We start from the raw sequence: 12,680 nt of genomic DNA on the forward strand, positions 1-12,680 counted from the left end.
AGGGAAGGTCGATTAAAATTTATAAGCATCTTTCCCATTAAGTTGATGGGTGTTGGATGTAACGACTTCATCAAGGCGATTTTCCATACTTTGATGGCGAGACATTTTAAAAGGATTCAAAAATTACAATATTTTCTTGTATATTAATTTTGCCTAAGTATATTTTACGGTAAGTAAATCTTTTTAATGTCTTTATGAGCATCAATATCTAAAAATAGGTAAATACGTGTATAGTGTAATATTATTTATCTCTTATGACTATTAAAATGTACTTTTGGCTGAGAACAATTGAATAAGATTTCTTTTTTAATCTGATTATTTTCCCTTTGCATCACCAATTGGTAGACTGATAGAAAAAGCCTCAGGCTATAAGTCCGCCGTTTACATATTTTTGTAAGAAAGTAAAATAAATAAAAAAAATATAAACAGTAGTAGTAGAGTATAGAGTAATATATAATCAAATAGCCCTTCACTGAAGACATACCAAACAAGTTTACATGCAAGAGATGTCAGATTGGAAAGCTAGTATTACAAATCGAAGCACTAAAGTCGCATGCACCGATTGGTCTCACTACAAATTAGTGTGGTATAGAAGCATCAATTTTCTATGTCTAACTAGAACTATAAGATGATACAACCTTTTCTAAAAATATAGATCACGTTCACAAAAAGTCTACAATTATTGCAGAAGAAAAATTCTGAAAAGAATTCAATATCGGTATGCGCATGCGCAGATGAATTCTGTTCATGTAACGAGTCTTTCATGCAGGAATTTCTGTATTTAGTTCTACATTTGAATTTTATAGCTTGTTTACATTGTTATTTCAAGATTCTAGGGATAATATGTCTAGGCAGCTGAGAGGCAGCAACAGCGTCGTCAAAGAGGTTTGATAGGCTAGGCAGCCGGTCGTGAAGGAAAACGGTTTATTTCTTATATTAAATTGGAAACTTACATTATACACTCTGTTCTCTCCATATTTGTTGCCCACAGCCGTACATGGCGCGGACGCAATCATCAATTACCAGCGATTGTAACGGAGATCAAAGATGCCGTCGCATGCGCAACTCAGATGTAAATTATGATACGTTGCATCGGCCTGCATGAAATTTCAGAGGAAATTGGTGTTTCAGGAATAAAGTACTTGGAAGGGACTGCATCTTGCAAAAATGACACAATTTGGCCAAGGCATTTATGGGAAATCATAAGTTATGCTCTTTGTAATTGATAATCTTTAATATACTGTACAGAGTGTATGTAAATATATCAGTTGTGTTGTCAGAATCCAAGCAATCAACTTGTTGTGAAAATAATAAATACGATTAACTATTTCATTTCAAGTTTACGAGAAACTTCTAAAAATATACCTACTATCTAATTTCAATTAATATTTCTAATTGAATAATTACATTAAATGAAAAACCTACCTACTACAGTCGCCTACTCAACATAACCAAGTGTCAGAATTCTAGAGTGGTAAGTTTATCATTGGCGTGCGTACGCGCCGATCGACAGACGATTTATCAAAACGCGTTGAGACGCACGATTCTGCATTGAGAATATATCAAACCAGCTTGGTGCCTCACGATTGTTGCTTGTAGCTTTTGTTTTGTAGCTTGTGTATAAGAAAAATGATTTTGTAGCCGTTAACCCAATTTCCAGTTAGGCTTTTGTAGATAATTGTTGAGAAACGTTGTGCCTAGGCGTTTCGGAATAAATTTTATAACTACGATTGATTTAATGTGATATTATTCGTTGTTGAACTAACTTCGGAATACAATAATTCGAAAAATCGTTTTGGTAAAATGGAATATAATTAATAGCATCTATGTGAGATGGTGTGAGTATTTCTAGATCAAACATTATAAGTTATGTCATCTTTTTTGCACCAACTGCATCTATAATTCAATACTCTTTATAATTAGACATTGAATTTGTATAAACTTTAAAATGATAAATTGTTGAAAGTTTGACAGCAGACTAGAAACAGTAATTTTCATGTATATTCAATTAGCATGTAATTTAACATACCGCGTGTGAAAAAATCTCCTTAAAATGGAAATATTGGAATTTTAATTTATTGGCTGACGAAAATTAATGACAGGCAATAAAACACCTTATTTGATCACGGTTCTTTGATTGATCGAATTCATTTTTTAATGGACAGTTAACTATTTATAAATAAATCTATAATATTTTAATGCTATATTCAACCTCCAACCAGAAGTCAAAGAATTTATTGAAGCAATTGCATCTATGTAATTGTTAATTTCACTCACCGTTAAAATTACAAATTTCATAAAATTGTAAACAGTTTTATAACAAACGTCGTCATGTAGAATCACCATAACTTACCTATGGAACATTCCATTGGAACTAATTTGAATTTGCATGTTTTAAATAAATTATCAACTTACAGTACAACAATTTTAGTACAGGAATCGGAAGTTAGATTTAAACTGTATAACTTTATAAGTGCAGAAAAAAGACTCAAAAAGGTTGAATGCAACTTGATTTTCTCAACCCGTTAACCTAATTTCATGGCAGATCCATAAAGAGTAAATGTTTACAAACATCCTAACCTAGGCTAATGATAAACGACAGGGCGTGCTTCTCATAATCAGTAGGCCATTGACCCCAGATAATGACTGGCCGATGACGATGCATGAAGCCACGTGCGCGTAGTTTTTTTGGCACTTGGGAAATGAGACAGTTGTTCATTTTTTTCCGTAATTAATAATCGAATTTTGAAGGTTAAGGATAACTATTCAAAGGTGAATCAAATAAAAACTTGGATTGAAAAATGAACATTTTGACCCTTCTCGATAATGTCATCTAAATAAAAATTCTCCTTTAACTGTAATATCAAAGACTTCAACATCGTGAGCAGTTTATGTAATATACCTAGGTTAAAGAAACAATACTAGTAGTTCCTCTACAAGTGGCATTGGCATGAAGGCATTATTGATACTGTTTTGGTTTTAACAGTGGATTCTCCCTGATCACCAGCTCAATACTTTATTTGCATAAATGTGGTTACATCAGTTGTTATTACATTATTGTCCATCACATAAGCCTAATCCAGCCATGCAAAACTCACTTGAGTTGATTATTTTTTCACTAGCTCACTTGAGTGATTATTTTTTCACTAGCTCACTTGAGTGTAAAATCAACGTAAAAAAGATAATTTCACAAACAAGCTCCGCTATTACAAATAAAATTCTTAGTTCGCTAAATATACACTGGTGATATTATTTTTTTTATTCATAAATGTAAAATCTAGTTTTACCTAAATTTCAGTGAGTGACAAAAACATTTTAATTACGTTTAATTTGTAGCTTCTTTCCAATTGCTGACAATGTTGGATCAGATTTCCATTGCGTCAACGAACATTGAGACGTCAGATGAATGAAGACTAATATGTAGGAGCATGACTTGAAGAAAGAAAGTGTTCAGTGCAAATTAAATAAAATGCACTTCATCAATTCTGAGTAACCTATAGTTTGACCACATGAAATTTGTAATCAATCGTAGATCTAAATTGTCGAGTTTTATATTAAAATGATGTTATTTGTCATCATGTTGTTATTAATATTAGTAAATGTTGTGTCATCGTACAGAATAGAACAGCTAAAGCTATTGAATAGCTAATCATAATCCTGATAAAATACTGATAAACCAAACTTCTATCACTATATATTGACGTAAATAACGAGGACACTTTGTTATTCTTCTTACTACTACTACTACTAACATTACTCCTGGATCAGGTTTTTAAGCTCTGTTGATAAAATTTGTGTTTTACTAATTAATTACATTGGACCTGCGTAAATGGTCTTAACCTTATTCATCTATAAGAAATGCCAGTTCTCTAGCAGAGACTCATTAAAATAGTTGAAAACAATGATGACAATGGAAGTAATATTGGTACTTAAGTCACTAAATTAATAACTATTATGTAAATAATTTCATGGCAATTTGATTATTTGATCATATTATGAGTTGGATGAGGTATAACAGGCATGTACTAGCCTTGTGACTGCATTCGTAGTTATTGGCTCAAATTGACATGTCCGTCTTCATAACGGAAACTGTTGAATTGGCCCAGCAACCAGCCCACATGACAACTCTTTCAATCAAACCATTTTAGCTCACTTCCCAGATTGTTCATTGGGAGCTGAAAATGGTAATAAAAATATTTTTGAATTTCTTTCACATGCAGATTTAAACTAGATGAGATTTTTTAAAATCAATGCTTACCTATCTCGATTATATCGATTCAACATTAGTATTCGGTAATGGCATCATAGAAATCGCATCACATCGTGCGTGATTTTGGAATCAGCTGGTATACTTAGCTATTTTGACGCCAGCAAATTGTTTATCTAGAGGTCGTAAAGAATTTTCTGGTATTAAAACTGAAATAATAAATTCCAAAATCTCCAAAAAAAGAGCAAACCAGCAGCTCCTATGATATATTTAACTAGTAGTAGTTCATTGATATCATTACGCAAGATATCAGCACGAGTCTTACTATAACAACAACCGATACGGTAATTAGCAATAATACGATAGCGTTGTCTAGATGCCGAAAAAAAAAGATTTATTACGAAGAGATAAGTACTCGAAAATGATTTCAAATCTGACTGGCATTCGGTTGAAATTTGAATATCAGAATTAGAATTTACTATGGCTGGTTTAGAAGCGGCAGGTGTGCTGAAAACTGCTGAGTCAAGGTGGCAGTAGTCCATAGTAGCTGGTTCGATCACGATGTTCCCGTCAGCTCGCCGCTTGATATCCGATTGTGTCTAGCGTGTGGCTCGCCAGTCATCCCTGACGATTATGGTAATGCGGATTTAGATGTTACTATGACATATTTGTAAGGCGATTAGAAAACAAAATGAAATTATTACTGTGTGTTTTTTAGGTTTCTATTTCACTTTCATTTGGTCTAATCTCTGAGTAAAATGGATGGATAATTCAGGAGCATCCTATTTTTTCACGGAAAGTAGTTTCCCGGTCTAGATATATATATAAATCAAAGCATCAATTTTACCTACTTCACTAATAATTATAGGGAGACTTCTTCTACAGTCTGTTTAAATTCGTTTATAATTATACATAGCCATTGTGATTGATTATTATCGATATCTCAGTTTTATTAAGTACTACTAAACCTCACTAACTCTTATCGTTGTACAAAATGTTTCGATTCTGTTTTGCCTTTTAATTTTATAACTCCAGCACAGAAATAAAATCTCAAACTTGCCAGAAATCTACACCTACATAACGATTAACCGACTGCATATAACAAAGGATACATATACATCCATCCAACCTTCGTCAAATTTTTATCTAAGCATCGTTATAATCACATACCGCTGCGAGCTTTTTTCGGGCATAATTCCCTGATCTTAATGCCAAAAAAAGTAAAGATGTTTTTAATCTAACATTTGAAAGATTGACAGGTCGGCCGGTCGGCTCCAGGTAAGAAGTTTGATTAAAAATATATCAGCGAAAACTTGCCTGATGTCTTCCTTCGGGCGTGGTCTTTGTGACGTCACAACATCTGCCACGGAATTATAGATTTGCCTTTAAGATATAATTTTTATTATTTTTCGTTTATAACACACTCTTGATTTGCATTTTGAAATTAAATACATTAATAAATAAATACATAATTCGCTATACTTTTTAACTAAAAATTGAAGCAACTATTTTCTAAAATTATTTTTCATAATAATACATATATTTTCCTTCCTTTCTTTGGGAAAGAAAAAAAATAACTAAATGTAAATACAAATGTCAATAAAATGATGACTCTGTCAGAATTCTTTTATTTTACAAACTATAATACTTATAGTTTTAAAAATTAAATGCTTAGGTAGTAAGAGTAATATATTTCATATCAGTTTTACAGTCATCTACATGGCAAATAACATCTTAAGCACACGATCACCCTCTAGAAAACTAAGCAGCCATTTCTCAAATTGGACGCATTCAACAGAAGCAACGCAGAGGGTGTACAAAAAATATCGAACTAAACCATCCCCTAAAATTATTTTAGTGAAAAGAAAGGAACTTAATACAGTCCCCTCCACGCCACCCTTAGGCGCACCCCTCGATGGTGTATGTGTGCGTTAGTGTAGCTTAGTGTATGTGTGAGTGCCTTTGGAACGAAGCGGCTGACAGCTGAACATGAAATGAACACGAATGGAGTGGATTTGACTTCGAAGTTTCTTTTTTCGACTTTTGTAGTTTCTAAAATTATTTGAAGTTATTTTAATATTAGAATAGTATATAGATACTTATCAAAAACGTGGTTTCAAAGTGTCTTAAATATGGTTCCAAACTAAAGTAGATAGCTTCAAGCAATAGTAGACCTTTGACATGTGTAAGAATAAATTGAAAATATATTCCGATGTAATTATTTTAAATAACAATAGGCTTGATTAGCCCAAAAATTAGACTAATTTTTGTTATTCATACCTAGGATTAATATTTACTCTATTTTGTCTACAAAAAGATACCAAGCAAAATATACATCATTATAATGGTCTTGATAATGAAATAAAATGTCTGAGGCGATATAACCATATGGTATTTAGAATATATTTAGTACATACATTTAAACTAACAAAAAAACTTGGTACATTCTAGGCGTAATTGATTCTATATACCTAAAAATGTTTAGTCGTATCTCTCTCTCTTATCTGAGCGTTTTTCCGGTTTCTTCTCAGCCATTGAGCATCGGAGTCCAGGGTCCGATAACTTATTTTTTTTTACTATTAACATAAAAATAAATATCACAGTGAAATATTATTACCGCATCAATTTCTATACAAACTCCGCGACACGCCTCGGCGGGCGGGCGCGGCGTTGTCGGGAAATCAACACACACACTCACACACACAGCCACAGGCCCCACTGAAGGGCACAAAAGCTTGGCCGACTGACTACCGACGCAAGATATGTGCTATACTGTGATATATGGTACATAGTGTGGGTAGACGTTGAGTGGGAATTTGAGTTTCGAATGCACGTGTTTTATAGGGAGCGGATTGGGAGTTCGGGAGTGAAGACAATATTGTTTTATTTGGTATTAAAGTTTGTTAAGTTTTGTTGGTCCGTTGCTACGAGTACTAAATTGGTTTATTTGGACCAAAAATGAAAAAGTAACATTTTCATACGACTTAATAATAAAATATTTTGTAAGCATTTCTTATGTTAAATAGGACAGATTTTTTTCTTTATATGCACAAACAATACTATTTTCTTATACCAAATCACATTTTGTTCAATGTACCTATTATATATTTGTTGATAAGTTTCATTAGAGAATTTAATTATTGTATGGGCACACGAGAATTCAGGTCGCCTGATGATAAGCATACACCGTAGCCCATGGACACGGCAACCCGATACGAGTCACTGGTGCGTTGTCGAATTTTTAAGAAAGCGATAAATTCTTTTCTTAAAAATCCCCAATGTCGAAACTATTAATGAAACAAATATCTATCTATATATAAAAAAAATCCATTTCATATACTTTCATATATATTATATGAAAGTATATTAGTTTCATTATTCTTCTTTAAAATCATCAAAATGGATTCACAAATTAATGTGATTTTTTCCTATTACGTACGTGTACGAACGTAGCTTAAGCAACAGTCTCTTTACGAAAACTTTCATCAGAGCTTATGCAGATATTCATCACGGTTTAATAACTTGAATACACGATAAGATATCATATAAAATTTCGACTATTAATTGTAATTGTTGAAACATCCAGGAACAAATTCCAAATAATCCATTAAAGAATCAATCCAAACAAAGAAATCCACAGTCGTCTCAGCCTCTCCTGTCACGTACATTTTCTGCAGCGTGGATCGACTAGAGTATGGATTACATTCAGCTAAGTTGAGTCACCCCATATACTTTAAGAGAGGCACAAGTCAAAGGAGACAGCGAGTAATATTTGCAGTTTATATAGTATACGTATGTGCACGGCTCTAACACAGCTGGAACGTTAGCAAAGACATAAGTATTTCAGCTGCCATGGCGGGATAGGCTATCCCACACATCTGGCTAGTTTAATCCATGCTGGTCCAACTCATATTTTTAACACAGATGCACCGGTAGGACTCATGTACCATCAACCTCAGCTTAAAACCAAGGAACAGGAACGACGAATTGTGATTATCCATGTTCCTAGATTAATTGCAGCTGTAAATCTTACTCATAAGCGGAGTATTCAGAGTAGTTGAGAGCGATCTGAAGGCTTAATAGTTTTGGAGATCTAAAGTAAGTTTGCAAAGGGGCTCATTCCACTCACGTGACATTGTGGAGCTTTTTACAGTGGTTCGTCAATCAATGCAACCCATATTTTGTTTCAATTTGGATGTGATATTTTAATAAATGATGAGATATATTTATGTTTTGCATTGGAGATGCATATTGTATAGTACGATGATCTATAAACGACATATATCCAATAATATTTGGGTACAGTAGTTCACAAATCCCAGAGGAAAAATGTTTTTCCGGCTAGATTTCCCTGACTTGGCCCACACCTGAACATATTCGCCATATTTTCGTGGGGCGCGTCCCTCTTCAGCTCCTCTGGATGTATTGAAATTTGTCGTCTCGGCGCCTCCAGAATGCCGCCTGTTTGAAAGATGTAATAGAGCCGGCTGCTCTGCATTATATACGAGTATGTATGTCGCGGTGTCATTTGTAAGTAAAACAGACTTTCTTTTTTTTGTGCTTTTTTCTGTGTTATATATGTATTTGGCCGTGGCGCTAGCCACACTAAAGGCTGAAAATCTGTGGTTACCCAGGACTGATGTTTTGCTTAGCGTAACACTGATCGTTACCTATTGTGATGAGCGCACACACCTACTAAGTCTTTCTTTATGTATATGTTCATGTGTGTATTTAACAATAACAACTATTATATTCTATGAAGTAGTCAAAATGTATTTACTTTTTTACATTCCTTACCATTTCGAAGTTTCGACATTATATTTCATACTATCCAAAAAATTTTTAGGTATACCTCGAAGCGCCACAGTTTTGAAGCGCTCCTAATGAAGCGCTCCTTTTTTATTCCCTCGAAGCGCTACTTTTAGTAGCGCTTACGAAAACAATTAAAAATATTTCAGTTTTATTCCTCGAAGCGCTCCACGAAACGTTAAAAAATAGGGAAGAGCTTAGATTTTATATTGATGATTTTTAAAAACTCATTTGTGCATCATTGAAGTTGCTTAACCAAAAGTACGAAATTGACAGATAAATATGTTTTCGCTTTCTGCACTATAATGTGTATTCAAAAAGTAACGTTTATTCGAAGAGAATGTTATTAATAAATAAAACGCTCAGATATAAATAATATGCATATATAATACCTAATCACATTGCAGCAGGACTTACATAATAATTAAAAGTTAACTGAATGTGGTGTTACCTACCGTAAATACTGTTTTATACATATGTATCATTTGAAATGATTATCTTTGTGAAATGTAATATGACATAGCAAAAACAGCCGGTAACATGACGTCTCACAATATAACCAAAAACGAGTAAATGAGAAGGCACATTACATAACATAAGGTGACATCTAGCCTGTTTAGTCAATGGATCGATATAAGACTCTAATCATAGGAGCGCTTCGAGGAATAAAATTTAAATATTTTTAATGGATATCCGAAGCGGTACTAAAAGGAGCGCTCCGAAGGAATAAAAAAGTAGTGCTTCATTAGGAGCGCTTCAAAACTGTGGCGCTTCGAGGAATACCTCAAAGTTTTTACTTGTCTAACTAAACAGCGTAAGTTTTTTTAATGTCATAAAAAATGTTAATAAACGAAATTTTGAGGCACGTTTAGGGCCGTCTTGTCTTAAATTATTCTCCTAATTATAATGACAATAATATTTATTTATATGTGTATATGTAATAAAACTTTACGTGAGCTATATCTGTAGATAGGAGATATTAATAAAAAAGCTATTTTAAAATAAAAATCGATAACATAATATTTATTACTTACACACTTTCGAAAAATACACTTCATTATATAAATTGCTAGTCACGAACTGGGCAATAGCAGACCCTAAGATCAGTCCCTTAGGAAATCAACACTCATCTCGTCTGCCATCTGCTTACCAAAGATCCCTCTATCGATGTATATGCAGTTGACATAGAAAATTTCAGAATAAAAGAGAATCCGTATTTATTAGTTATATTGGAAATTTTCCCGCTAGTTTGAGAGTACTGGGAATAATCGCAATTCAGACATTGATATACTGGTAGCATTACATTTGGGCTCCTACGTTTTAAGCTAAACAGGCGATCGGGAAATCGCTTAGATGAGATACTACATCTATAAGAGTCAAATCGAGACGAATTGACTATGCCATATTTTAAAACACTTTTGTCACATTCACACATTCACATTATTTTGGATCTAATTCTAGTATCCATTCTGTACCAGTCGAAATGTAAATTAATAAGTATAACATTCCAAACGGACTATACATAGATTAGGTCAGTATATAAATAGATAGACCAACATTTGTTTTACAATTTTGAACATTCAAAAACATTTCAACTATCACAGATCAAACGTATCAAAGCACTATCACAGAAATTCATCCCGAATAGTCCGAATATCGGCAAGTCACCGGGTCCCGGTCCCGTGTCCCGGCGCCGCACTTCCTCTGAAGCCTCCCCGGGGACCTCACCTGCCGAAGCTACCAATTTGGACCCTTTTACTTTACCGCTACCTCTTTTGTTTCCGATTCTTGAGGGACCAGCGGTCTTTAACATCATTGTGTTTTCATTTCACATAGTTACGCCATTAACTTCGATTTCAGGTAGTGTCGCAGGATTTTGTATTCTATTTGTACTAAGCGAAAACGTGTGATTAAAAAATGTATATTTTTTAGTTCAAACCAGTTCTAAAATATACGAAAACAGCTTTTGCCCGCGACACCGCCCGCATGGAATTTTCCCACGTGAATAGTTATTTTTTCCGCATTGAATGGAAGCCTAGCCGCCCTTTTTCCTACTTTTAGCCACATTTTGAAATTTGGCATACTAGTTGAATAGATAAAACTTGAAGAAGTCAACAAAACTTACTTTCGCATTTATAATATTGGTTAATAATAATAATAATAATAAGTGCGTAGGGATGTGACGACCCCATCGCCCGCTGGATTTCCAGTGCAATCAGTCACCGCAGGGCAGCTTGTGGCGAGCTGTTGGTGAGCGGCGTCACCACGGACCCGATCTCCAGGGGACCACACACACATGCACCTACACACACATACACTCAGTAACACGTCCCTGCCTCTGTCTTGCCTTAGCCGGCCGGTCAGAGTGGAGTAGCAAGAGCAGAACATTCGCTCCAGGGTGGAAGTGTATTGCACGTAATGGCGTAATAACGGGGAAACCCGCTCTCGGGGAGCACCGTGATGGTGAAACCGGAGCCGCACCTCTCGACACCCTCAGCCGCTCTACTAGTGTTGCCCTCTTTGCTGCAATTTTGCATCGTGCAGCTTTTTTCGGGGGCCCATTGACAGAGCTGGCGAGTCACCGCCTGCCTATTTTATCCGTGTTTATACATTGGTCAGGCAGGCGACATAGTTTTGTCTCATAGACCTGAATACACATACACAAGCCTATTCAACCCAATAGCCCTATACGTTGTAGTATACATTATATTCCAATAGTCCTGCACTTTCTAAAAATTGTTCGCAAGTACATCTCCGTGGTGTGCTTGGCGAGCATGCTTTGGATTGTGCCCCACACCATTTTAGATCAAGCATCTCACAAGGCCTCTACATGTTGGACCCATGTCCCCATGCAAGCCTCAAAGGACCGGGCTACGGCCCGTGAAACTTTTGAGAGATACAAATAATAATAATAATAAGTTTTTATTCAGACTTCACAATCCATTTTGTTAGTATTCCATTTGACTTAACCTAATGTTAGTAAAAATAATTGTTATAAATAATAAATAACATTGATCACTGTTGTACTATCCCATGTGAGACAGCACAACAGCGATTAACATACGTGCAGTCCAGTCTGCTGGACATCCATCATTAGGATGCTGTTGGGGCTGGCCCGCACCCTCCGTACCAGGGATGCACACCTTTTAAGCATCGTTGCATAAAAACAGTCAACCCGAGCTTCCGTGAACATCCCTGAAGCACTACAGAATTTAGGCAACCCCATCAGCACCCTAAACGCGTTGTTAAACTGGACTCGTAGGGCATTGTAGGTTTTCTTAGTATACGCAGCCCAGAGGCTGCATGTATAAAAAGACGTGCAATATGCTCGAAAGAGTGAAATTTTCACTTCCTTCGAGCACCGTGCAAATCTACGGGCTATCATGTTTGCCCTTGTCGACAATGCCCTACGCTCCCTTTCGATATCCACATCGTCTTTGAGGTCAGAGGCAAGAATGTGCCCCAGATATTTTACTTTGTAAACTCGTCTTAGCTTCTCACCATTCAGAGTAATTGAAGGTATTATTGTTGTATCTCTGCCTCTGGCCTCAAAAACCATGACTTCACTCTTTTGGACGTTATATATCAATCCGTGAGATCTAGCATAGGTTTTACAAATCGCCAACAGCTTATTTAAACCACAAGGTGATGCACTAAGTAACAG

The sequence above is a fragment of the Plodia interpunctella genome, chromosome 9 (genome assembly GCF_027563975.2).
Source record: "Plodia interpunctella isolate USDA-ARS_2022_Savannah chromosome 9, ilPloInte3.2, whole genome shotgun sequence".
Classification (NCBI taxonomy): Eukaryota; Metazoa; Arthropoda; class Insecta; order Lepidoptera; family Pyralidae; genus Plodia; species Plodia interpunctella.